Source organism: Camelus bactrianus, chromosome 3 (genome assembly GCF_048773025.1).
Source record: "Camelus bactrianus isolate YW-2024 breed Bactrian camel chromosome 3, ASM4877302v1, whole genome shotgun sequence".
Classification (NCBI taxonomy): domain Eukaryota; kingdom Metazoa; phylum Chordata; class Mammalia; order Artiodactyla; family Camelidae; genus Camelus; species Camelus bactrianus.
In genome coordinates, this window is record NC_133541.1 from 31,738,864 (window position 1) to 31,750,547 (window position 11,684).

General features: G+C 47.1%; 1 long non-coding RNA gene across 1 annotated transcript; it reads left to right on the forward strand.

Moving 5' to 3' along the window:
• Positions 1-1,134: 1,134 nt before the first annotated feature.
• LOC141575938 (uncharacterized) lies at positions 1,135-8,328 on the forward strand. The gene is made up of 2 exons (XR_012504046.1): positions 1,135-5,384; positions 7,452-8,328. It is a non-coding gene; the product is annotated as an uncharacterized LOC141575938 (long non-coding RNA).
• Positions 8,329-11,684: the final 3,356 nt, after the last annotated feature.

Genomic DNA, 11,684 nt, shown 5'->3' on the forward strand with positions numbered 1-11,684 from the left:
AGGAAGGAAAGAACTGAGTTATTAAGACTGAGGGAAATAATGGATCCAGGGTAGGTAAGTAACCACCCTATCACTGGGGGACCAAATACTTGCTCACCTAAGGCTTTCTATCTAAATATTAATGATCAAAACGGGAAAATGAAATAAAATTTATATTTTAAGACAGGTAAAGACAATTTAAGCATAAAATTTTCTCTTCTGTCTCCGTTTGGGCCTCCTCCCTTCCTTCCTAATGCATCTGCATCACACACTAACCAGACCTCCCCAAAGATGGGAATGCCTGCTCCCCAAAGTTCTTTTTCCCTTTCTTCCAATGCTAGCAATATAACTTCTTAAAGATTAGGCATTCTTTCCAATTCTGTAGGTAGTCATAGTGACTTACTGCTTGCTTCGTATGTGCTTACCTAGACGATGTATCTCTGGTAAACTTTGTGTAAAATGTCAGCATATCATTTTGATGTAGGATCCTTGTCAAGAAAATGTATATGACTCTGCCTTTGACTACTAACAGGAGAAATAGTTCTCAGCACTTCCAAGAGTTTGTCTCCCAAGTTATATTCCTCAGTTTGGCTCAAATAAAATTCATTTTTTTCTTCTTAACTAGATTGTTAATTGAATTTTCATCAATATTTGTACTTACTGTGGCCACTTTGGGGAACCTTTACCTTACACAAGATAGACCAGTCTAAGGGTGTCCTTAAAAAGAGAGAATCTCAGACAATCTGAAAGGCAATAGAATTTATTCTTTAATTTCTATGCGGAAGGTTCTAAAAGACAAAATGACTCCAGAAATAGCTTCACCAAAAAGAATCTTTATAGTGGAGCAAATAAAAAACCATTAGTAGAAAGTTTTAGCCATCTGAGCAGGTAACCTTAACTTATTCCATCTCCCAACAGCACAATTTTGAACGAGCTAATCTTTTGAGTTTTGTATCTTGCACCTGACACATGGCTAAAAATTTTAAATGAAAGCTACAATATCTCTGTGTATATCTGTTTGTGTATGTGTTTCTGTATATCTAAAGGTTTATGTATAACTATATTATATATATGTGATGATTTTTAAAGATATCTATTTAATTGTCTAGAGAAAAATTAGTAATTATATGAATTAAGTATGTCATAAACTCTCAGAAATATAGAAACTAACCCAAAAGTTTTTTCAAGTTCACATGACTTGTAATACCCTTTGGTAAAATTAAGCTACTTTAAGTTTTTGGGTTTCGTTAAAATAGAGATGTTTTCAGAGTTGTGAAGGTTACTATAAAGCAAACATAAAATTTTATCTATGTGGACTTACTGGTCACATAAGCTCATGTTATCTCTAATGAAATTTGTCAGCAAGAAGGATAACCTGAGATCACTGATAACTATCTAATACCAAATCCAAATGTATGTGTAACACACAAGTAATGTAAGGAGCTACAAGTGAGATTAAAGTTTATACAAAGTTAAATAATGAATGTTCCTGGAATATCTAAATCATTTCCAAGTAAGCTAATATGCTAAAACATTAATTGCTAAGCATAACTATTAAAAGATGCACATAAAACAATACAAAATTTTTCATTTAAAATATGTAAAAATGAAGTATGATAAGTGAAAATACAACACACCACGCTTGAAAATCACCTAAGCCCACTAAAGCATTTAAGCTGCCTAAGCAAAATTAAATCCACCTTATTTCAAAAACATAAGCAAAAGGTAAATTTAGGGTTTTTTTTTTTTTTGTAAATGTATCTGATATGTAATAAAAGAAATGTAATCCTTTGGAAAAGGTACAAGATAATCCGTTTAAACCAAACCCTGCGTCTGGACAAGCCCATTGTAATTGCCAAACTAGACCTAAGGTTTTAAAAAAGTCCTTATTTTTCATTTTAAAACCACCATGAAACATCACGCCTTTGAGCTTTCTACTAGAAGTAGAGCAAGTGTGTTGTGACAGAAAAAGCCCGAACTCATGACACTAAGGGGATGGAAAAGGGGTAGGGTGGCTCGGGGGTACCCTCACCGTCCCGCCACCGTCAGAGGGCATCAGGCGGACACTAACTGTGCTACAGCCCGGAAAGCGATGGCACAGGGGAGTGGTCCCGCCCTGCCAAGGGCACGCTTTGGCCCTTCGGCAGGCGTGGCATCTCAGGAGCTGCTGAGATTTGCTGTTCCAAAACAGAAATTTGCTAGGACAAAGAATCACAGGCCAGAATAAATCACCACTTGTTACCCTAAGGAGTCTCTCCAGCGGGACTTCTTCAGACTAAGAAATCTCGAGCTCACGGTAAAACGCCAGATTCCTAAGGCTGAGAAATTGCAGGCGGGGCTGAAGCGCTACTAGTCCGGAATCCGGACTTGCTTTGCTAGAGAAATCTCGTTGACCAGTGCTTTATCCAAGCCGCCACTCACGAAACGCTGACCCGGAGCACCTGGAGTAGTTCTGCCTCAAAGCAACGCCGGCAAGGAGCAATTAACAGTGCGCGGACCGAGAAAAAGCCGATTTGGAGGAATGTACGCTGCGTGCGGCCACCGAGAAAACAAGTCGATGCAAACGTGTTCTGTGAGGGAAGAGCCGGGGACTCCTCACAACCAGGGCAAGTGCAGACCTCAACAGCGGCTCCGTGCCAGCCCAGGGACTGCGACTGTGAGACCGGCGGGGCGTGGAGCGATCCAGCGGTGCTAGGACCCAGTTACCTCTGGGGAGAATTGAGGGGCCCTACTGCTGAGAGCCCAGCCACGCCCCGCACTAGCGTCGCACTGGAGGACGAGAAACCCAAGGGCGATTTCGGCGCAACTACCGCTGTGCCAAGGGAAGCTTAAGGAGTACCTGTGTTGCCAATAAAAAAAACGCCAAACCTGTGTGGCCCTTTCAGGCAAGATTTGGCGCTCTCTTGGGAAACACTTCCTGATGGATGAAGAACCCGCCTTCCCGTTCCACCAATCAGAGACCCAGAAAACGGAGACCCTGGCTCTTACGAGCTAGCGCCTGTACTAGGGAAGAACTACAACGTTAGAGATGTTTTAGCTCTAACCCTGTGCTGTTTCCTATGCTTAGTCATGTTGGTTCTGCACCTTTCCTAAAAGAATGTCTCCTGTAACCTGAAATATACATTCTCAAGGCTCTGACCTTTAATGGTAAAGCACTTTTCCATTCATATAGAGATGAAAGGTTTCAGAGCAGAGAATAACATTTGTCTTGTTGGAGGTTTACAGGAACACCATGACCTGACCTACCTGGACAGCTCCAAGAACAAAGGATTCCAATACCAAGAAGTTTGCAATCAACTATACACTCTTGCCTTTTCGGTATAAAAGGAACCTGAATTCTGACTTGGGTAAAATGGTTCTCTAGAATATTAGTCCCTCATCTTCTCAGTCTGCTGGCTTTCCAAATAAAGCTGTTATTCCTTGCCCCAACACCTCATCTCCCGACTTATTGGCCTGTCCCAGTGTGGAGCAGAACGAATCCGGACTCGGTACCAACCCCACAGGGAGTGACTGCCGCTGCTGCTAGCCAGCCAGAAACATCCCACTCAGCAGAACCAACGCTACTGCCATAGACAAACAACCGGCTGGGCGAAAATATGAATATACTTTTGTTCCCTGGGTTGGCTGTCCAGTAAGGAAGCTGCCAAGTGCTAAGTGACCAGAACTGCAACGAGAAACTCAAAGGGAACAAGAACTAAACATGGACAACGAACTCTGATATTGTGTCGCAATGCATTTTTATTTCCTGAGGAGGCAGATTTTGTAACCTAGACTCCTTTCCTGGGTCAAGTGCCCAAAAGACTCCCGCTGCCATCTCAGGGCTCCTTAGCGCCAAAAATGAACCTGCAGCAGCCACAGGTCAAGGCATGCAGGGAGCGACCAATCCACTCTAAACAGCCGGAGACCAGCGGATTCTGGCTCCACCAAGCGGCGACGGGAGGAAGGTGAAGCTCCGAAGGTGGCCTGCTGTCCTGCTCTCTGTCACCAGGTCCCGTTGGGGGCTGGTCGGGTTCCTCTGCCGGGTCCCTCTCTCCTCTGGCTGTGAACTGGGCTGCACTTGCTTCCAAAGTGCTCCAGGCTCTGGGACAGGGTCTGTTTGGCAAGAAGACAAAGGGCAGGCGCCGACAAGTACTGGAAAGCAGTTCGTAATTGAAATCGCCGCGATGGCCTGAGGACTCTCCCAGTACCGGGTAGAAAGGAAGCGGCCACGGCCCAGAATCTGCCGGGCTCCCGCCAGGAGGCTGCAGCTCTGGCTCCAACTCTGCGCAATCCCAAGCCTCCTTCTTGGGCTGGAGAAAATGCTGCTCCATCGCAATTGACCTCTCGGACCAGCAGCAGGACACGAGCCTTTGCTCTGATGGAGGAGGCAAAGCCTTCAGAAGGGCCATGAGCCTTGGTATTTATGCACCGTGGGCGGAGGCAAGTCAGACATCAAAAAAATCGTGGTAGGAAATATGAGAAAAATCAATAGACTGAATGGAATACGAATAAATCGTACTGAGCACGGCGAGCTGAAATAAATCGTTCTGATGGGAAAAAAAAATCGTAACCAGAGCTACATTAAGTCGAAAGGAAACAGAAGAATCGAAAGCAGGTCGGACTGAATAAAACACGACATGAACTGACTATACGTCAATTAAAAGGAATGCAAAAACCGCAACAAACCCTACAGAGCACAGCGAACCGAAATAAACAGTTCTGATGAAAAAATCGTAACCAGAGCTACACAAGCCGAAAACAAATGGAAAAGCCAAAAGCAAATCAGACGGAATAAAATACGACATAAACTCACTATACTTAAATAAAAAAAGAAACAGAGAAACCGAAAGCAAACCCGACCAAACAGAACAGTGACAAGCCCTACAAGGGCACGGCCAACGGACGGTAATAGATCGTCCCGATGAAAAACCGTAGCCAGAGGAAAACAGCCGAAAGGAAACGGAGATGCCGAAAGGAAACCGGACACAATGGAGTTCAGACAAATCCTAGACAGCACAGCGAACCAGAATAAGTCATTCTGATGAAAAAACATAGCCATGAAAACAACCGAAAGGGAACAACGATAAGCAAACCCGACAGAGAAGGAGCCCTGCAAAACGCAGGGAGCTGTCGGCGCCCCTGCAGAGACCAGAAGCCACCGCTCTGGGCAAAAGGAGCGGTGCCGCCTCTGGCCGCTGGGGCTCCGCGCTGCTGGCCGCCTCGCGGACGAGAAACCGCAGACACGATTGGCACTGGCAGCAGCCGACAGTGGTGCTGTGGCCCAAGACAAATTACCCGTTAGAGAGCGATCCGCTGTGCAGACAAAGAGAAACTGCCGGCTTTCAGAAAGGAGCAGCCTGAGACCCCGAAAACGCCCTGCGTGGAGGAATGACCGGTGCCGCCTTAGAGCAAAACACCGTCTCAGTGTGAGGATAATTTATTTTCGATTTCTCTTCATTCTTTTATTTTTAATTTAAAAGTATCGTTACATTTTACTACCTTCCATTTTATTTATTTAAAATTTTTACTTGTCTTGCTATTTAATGTACTTGATATTCAACTTATTTTATGTTATTTTATGGGTTGAAATTTTTAACTTTATTAAAATAATGAAAATCCCTTTAATCAAACCCTTCAGTCTGGGCACCCCTGTGGTAGTTATCGTTTCTACGGCTAAAAAAAAGTCCCTGTTTTCACTTTAAATCCACCGTATAACGTCATGACTTTGAGTTTCCTCCTAGACCTGGGGTAAATGTGTTGTGACAGAAAAAGTCCCATCTCTTGACACTAAGGGAATAGCCAAGGGGTACAGTGGCTCGGGGCTAATCTCACCGTCCCACCACCATCAGAGGGCATCAGGTGGACACTAGCTGTCCTCGGCCCAAAATGCGATGGCACATGGGCGGGGTAGGGTTCTGCCAAGGGCATACTTTGGCCTTGGCCCTTCCACTGGCGTGGCAAACCAGGAGCTGCTGGGACTCGCTGTTCGGAAACCACAATTTGCTACGATTTAAAAATTGCAGGCCCGAAGAAATCCAGATTTGCTACCCTAAAGAATCGCTTTGTTACCGGGAAAAGGGAAATAAGAATTACCTCGGTTCTTAGTCACCTGAAAAAAAAAAGAGTTTTTAATGAGAGACAGAAAGCGTGATACAGGCAAGATTTTTCATTAGTGAAGTAAAAAGGTAGTAAACGATAGTACACTCCTGAGAATTGGGAGCGGGCCAATCCAAGAGAGCAAAAATGGCAGGGCTCCTTTGTTTTTCCTATTTTTGTATCTTGGCTTGGGGGCATTTTTTTGGTGATTGATTAAGGGCTCAGGTTTTTTGAGTGATCGAGCTGATTGACAGCTCAGGTTCCTTGTGCTCTGGTTGATTGACAACTCAGATTCCTATGCTCTGGCACGCCCATCCCCTTTGGGGCAGGTTCATTGGTTCAAGTTGTGTCTGGTCCTCTTATGCACAGCTGCAGCATGTTGATTTTAACTGGCTTCTTTTGCTGGCCCTCATTTAAAGAAAGTAAAAATTTCTGGAGTCCCTTTTCCTGAATGCAGACACACTGTTATCTTCTGGGTTGTTCCTTTCCCCTTCTCTCCCTGCCCAGTGCTCATTTCTATCTAAACTGTCTAACGAGAACACATTTCCTTTTACATAAATTGAATATACAGGCATGCAAAACAATACTATATAGTACCACACTGAAAATTACCAAAATACTCATTAAAAGTACAATAGTTATTAACAGGAAAAATTATATGGAAGAAAGGAAGCAGAGAAATGAGAATCACTAATGATAGAATATTCACAGTCATATAAAATAGGGTAGGGGTCCTACCAACAAACAAGATAAAAAAAAAACATGGCATTCACTCAATTCAATTTGTTGTCTAGGTATGAAAATCAGGTCAAACTTGAGATCTCCCTTTGATTCCACTAAGCTACTGTAGACAAAAATAGAAATATTACAACTCTAAGTAAGCACTCTCCTTTTCCTACCCTTACCTAATCACTCCTTTACTTGTTTCCCTTCCTGATATGCCTGCATGAAAATCTGGAATCTCAATCCAGCTCCTGCTGAAACTAGCTTTGTATTCTGGCGAGGATCTGCCATCATGGAATCTCATCTCTAAAATCAGGCAGTCCTCTCTGAGCTGTTAAATTATTAGACGTTCAAGTGAAGTGTAATTTGGCAGCCTTGCCTGCTGAGTAGAGAGTTTTTTCTGCAGGAATAGAACTGACCAGGACTGAACTTCTTTCCCCAGGGAACTTCCTCTCCTCCCATCCCCCTCCTCTAACTCCATCAATGAAACCGCTCTTAATTTCCATATTGTCTCCCAGAAAGATGCAATTTTCTCCTCTATCCCATGAGGCTCCAAGACAATTTGAAAGGTAAATGAGTGTCTATCCCCACCTATCTGGAACTTAGGTTTCCTGATGTCCTATACAAGACAGACACACTCAGTAAATGACTGAATCACTTGCCCCTTTGCTTAGACAGGCAACTAGTCCCAGCCCAGTAAGAAGACTGAAGAGATGGAATCCCAAGCATCTACCCTGGAAGAGCTGTCTTGGAGGTGGGCACATCCAGAGCCCCACATGCCATGAGGCCTGAACCCAGAACCAGGCCTGGGCCTGGGTTCTGGAACTTCCCTGTGCTGAGCTGCCCCTCCTGCCAATGACCCCAGTCTTACGGGGGACTGGCACTATGGTACATGTGGGAGGCCGCTTCGTGCTTGCACCGAGCATGCAGATGGTTCCCAAGTTGAGAGCAGCCAAAAACGCTGTCAAGACATACAAGCCCAGGAGCCAATGGCTCATCCGGGATGGAGCAACAGTCCCACCAAGAAGAGGCCAAAGCTACAGACCGCGTAGCTCAACAGGGCCTGAACCAGTGAGGAGATGCCAGCAGCAGCGGAGGTGGACAGACAAGCGGCCAGATTGCCTCCCAGGATCCCAAGACAGCCCCACCCACTCCCATCCCCACCCCCTGAGACTGCTGAAAAATGAGGCTTGAAACCCAGGAACTCCGCAAAGGAAGGAAGGATGGCAGCCTTATGCCCTGCCTCACGGCGACCCTTCAACCCATGCCCTGGACTGGAGTCACGGAGTCACCCCAGTGGAGGCCCTCATTCTGCCTGTCTGGACTTCTCCCCTGGCCCCAGCCTTGCTCGGGGATGAGCCTCAGGGTCTTTGTAGTGCAGAACATCCTTATTGTCCTTTCATTCCTGAATTATTGACAGGTTTTTCAATAAGAAATGTCTTTTCAGGGAATCAATACTATCTTAAGGAAGTTTCTTGTACATGTACTCAGAATATTCGTGCTTTTTATGTTAATTCCAATTGTGCACAATGATTAAAGCCTGTTTCCTTATTCTCTGCCTGTGCAATTGATTTGTGTGGATGGAGCCAGGATTAAAAGGGATGGGAGGTGGGCTTGTGTCTGACAGGGGAGCAGGGACCCAGTTCAGGGTTCATTAAGGTCAATGAAATGCGAAGTGTCATTTTTTAAAATGACATAACTTTGACTACCATAGTGGCCTACATTAAAATTTTTCATTTGTTCTACTGTTGGTAAAGTAGTAACTTCCCAACAGGACTTTTGTGTATGAATTTGAAAGGATCTTTGGAAAGACAATGTGGCAATATGCATTAAAAATTTCAATATGAATGCTCTTAACCCAGAATTCCACTTCTATAAGCAAGAAATTATAAAGAACAGACATTTTTCCAATGTATGATTTTTAAAAAAAATGATGGTCATATTTGCACAATCCCAAACTATGCCCTGGGGACTGGAACACAGGGAAGCCAGTGACTGTAGCAACAGGGCTTGAATTCAAGGGGGTGTTTCTAATGAAGTTGGAGGAGAAAGCACTGAGGTAGCCACCCAGGTAGTCTTAGAGAGGGCAGAACTCCAGATCCTTGCCCTGTGGGCACCCATCACCACCTACACTAGGGTTGGTGACTTTTCCATGCAGACACCTGATCTGCAGTATTCCTCTTCCCTGGGGCTAAATTTGGACCAGAGAGGAGCACAAGTGTCAACTCCAGGCAGTTTTTTGGGGGACTCCCAAACTACTTACTGCGCAGAGACAGTCTCTGAGTCCTCAGTATTTCTCTCCCACCCAGTGAGTGGTTCCCATCTGCACAGAAATAGAGCATTCCCCTGAGCCTCAGATCAGTCCCTGGAGGTTGTCCAGACTCGGGCTTCTACCCAGTACAGGGAGGGGAGTAATCTGGCTCCCACTTCTTGCTTCCAGACCCCAACCTTGCAGCAAGACGGGTGAAGTTCCAAACTTTCACTCTCCTACACAGTGTAATAGCATGTCTGGGCCAAGAGGGAGGTGGAGGAGAGAGGGAAGGCAAATGCTGGACCTATAAGTCATCAAAAACAAGGTGCTGAAATCTAGATGTTGGTGTTAACCTTCAGTGTAAATTGCTTCAGGATGCCAGGCCCAGGAGAAGAAGCAGATTAATACCCTCTTCATCTAGTTGGGAGGATTCTAAGTCGTGGCCTGTGCTGAGCCTGATACAGTGATTCACATTGGGAAAGGCGTCTTACTCCAGAAAGAGCTGGCTTTCAACCCCAGGAAGGGGTGAACGCCCTAACTCAAGTCCCTTTTGGATGGAGAAGTCTGGCACCTTGGAAAAGACAGCCAGTTGGAGGAGGAATTGAACTGAGCATGTCCACTGCTGGATCCTGGCGCGCTCATCCCATCCTTTTGGGTCAGGGAAGGGGGCGCTGGTTTCCAGGCCACTAGTCCAGGATCATTATCCCCTTGACTTCCACGCTGGCTATCTGGAAGCAGGTCAGCTCAGCCAGTTCCTGACCGGTGCTGCTGACAAAAGTGTTGCGGAGATTCAGAGGGATTAGGGAGACTAGCTGGGCTTTAGCCCCTGAGGAGAGGGTGAACTTCTGGGTGAGTTCAGGGAGGAGTGGGGGAAATGCGGTGGAGGCGGCAGCAGAGCCGCGGGCAGATGCCTGGAGGGTCCCGAGAAGGACTCTAGGCCAAGAAGGGCCAGGGCCACGGAGCGGGGGCTGCGGGCGGCCTATCTGCTGTTCTGGGAGGCCCAGCGGGTGTCGCGGAGTCAGACGGAAGCCCACGCTCCACCCCAGCCCCCTCCCCACGTCACCCAGGATGCCTGTTTCCATCGGAAACCCCAGGGTCCAGCCCGTGCCGAGCAAAACCCGGCGACCGAGGATGCGGCGCGGGAACTGGTACTGGCCACCGCCGCCCGTGCGCCTAGTCTTCCCCAAAAGACAAACCAGGGCCTCTGGGGAAAGAAAAATGGACTGTTAACATCGTTTGTCGTCACCTTTATTAAGTATTAAGTACCGAGAAGGAATTTCACTAAGAATTCTAAAGACAAAGGACTTCCATCTCTGGAGCAAACGCAGAGATGTGGCTGGAACATCACTTGTCCGGGGCGGTGAGGGGCTCAGTTCAAATCTCGGGGCTCATTCGCAGCTCCGGGTCCTCCGGGCCACTGCGCGTCGGATCCGCTGCCCCCAGCCTCGAAATCTGCTTGGGATCCGCTGCCTCCCGGGGGCAGGAGCAGGGCGACGCTTGGAAGGGTCCCCGCCGGCAGCGTTCTCGGGCTTCACTAGGCGGCCCAGGAAGCGGCGCCACCTGCCAACCGAGGCTGCGGGAGCGGCGACCGCCTTTTCTTGGGGCGCCTGTGGCTCCGGACCGTAGCGGGTCGCGGGCGTCGGGCCCCTGGCGGGCCTCCCGGCGCTCCGCCTGCCGATGCTCGGCGCTCGGGCTCCATGTTTCGGGCAATAAGTGCACAGAAACCCGCAGGGACTGGAAAGGCATTCCCAATCCAAGTCTTCCTGGTAGCAAGAGAGGTGGCCCAGCTTAGGATAGAAAGGCAGTTGCCAGTCCGCAAGGTCCGCTAAGCTCAAGACTTGCAGCATCTCCGATTTCTGGGACTCCGCTGCAGAATCCCAGGCCTCGCGCACGCAGGGAGGAAAGTTCTGCGCCATCGCTTCGGCCGCAGAGAGGAGGATAGTTCTCAAGGACCCTTTCCTGGTGAATTTATACTCTCCTGGGAGCTTAGGTTTACAACAAAACGCTATCAAGGGGGGCGGTGCCTTTTTCTCAGCTTGCAAATTACTTCAGAAGCTGAGACTTGATGAGATCCAGGCCAAAATCCAATCATCTTGCTAGATCTCCGAAGTTGATGTGGTTTTGTTGACTGGATAGCATTAAAGTTGTCGTCGTCGTTTGTTCCTGCGTTTGTCTGTCTCTTTTTTGAAGAACTCCAGGTAGAGCGGCTGGAGCATAGCGTTTGCTATTTTGAAGGTTACTCTTTGATGGAAAGTATCCTTTGTGCCTGACCTTTTGGGGGAACTGTATGTCCATTGATACTCAGGGCCCTTCTGCTTGGAATGCACCATCAGATTTTAGGCAGATCATCAGAAGGAAAAGTTGGCCGTCTTCGCATAAAATCACACCGCTGGTCAGTGACACAAGTCACTTCTGGAGGCCAGAAGCCTGAAATTCAGGTGTCAGCAGTGTTGTACCCGCTCTGAATGCCCTGGGGGAGAAATCGTTCTTTGTCTCTCACAGTTTCTGGTAGATGTCAGGATTCCTTGACCCGTGGTTACACGACTCCAATTTCTGCCACCATGGTCCTTTGCCTCCTCCTCTATCTGTGTCAAAACCTCCACCTCACTCCTATAAGGGCACACTAGTCATTGGATTTGAGACCCACCCAGATAGT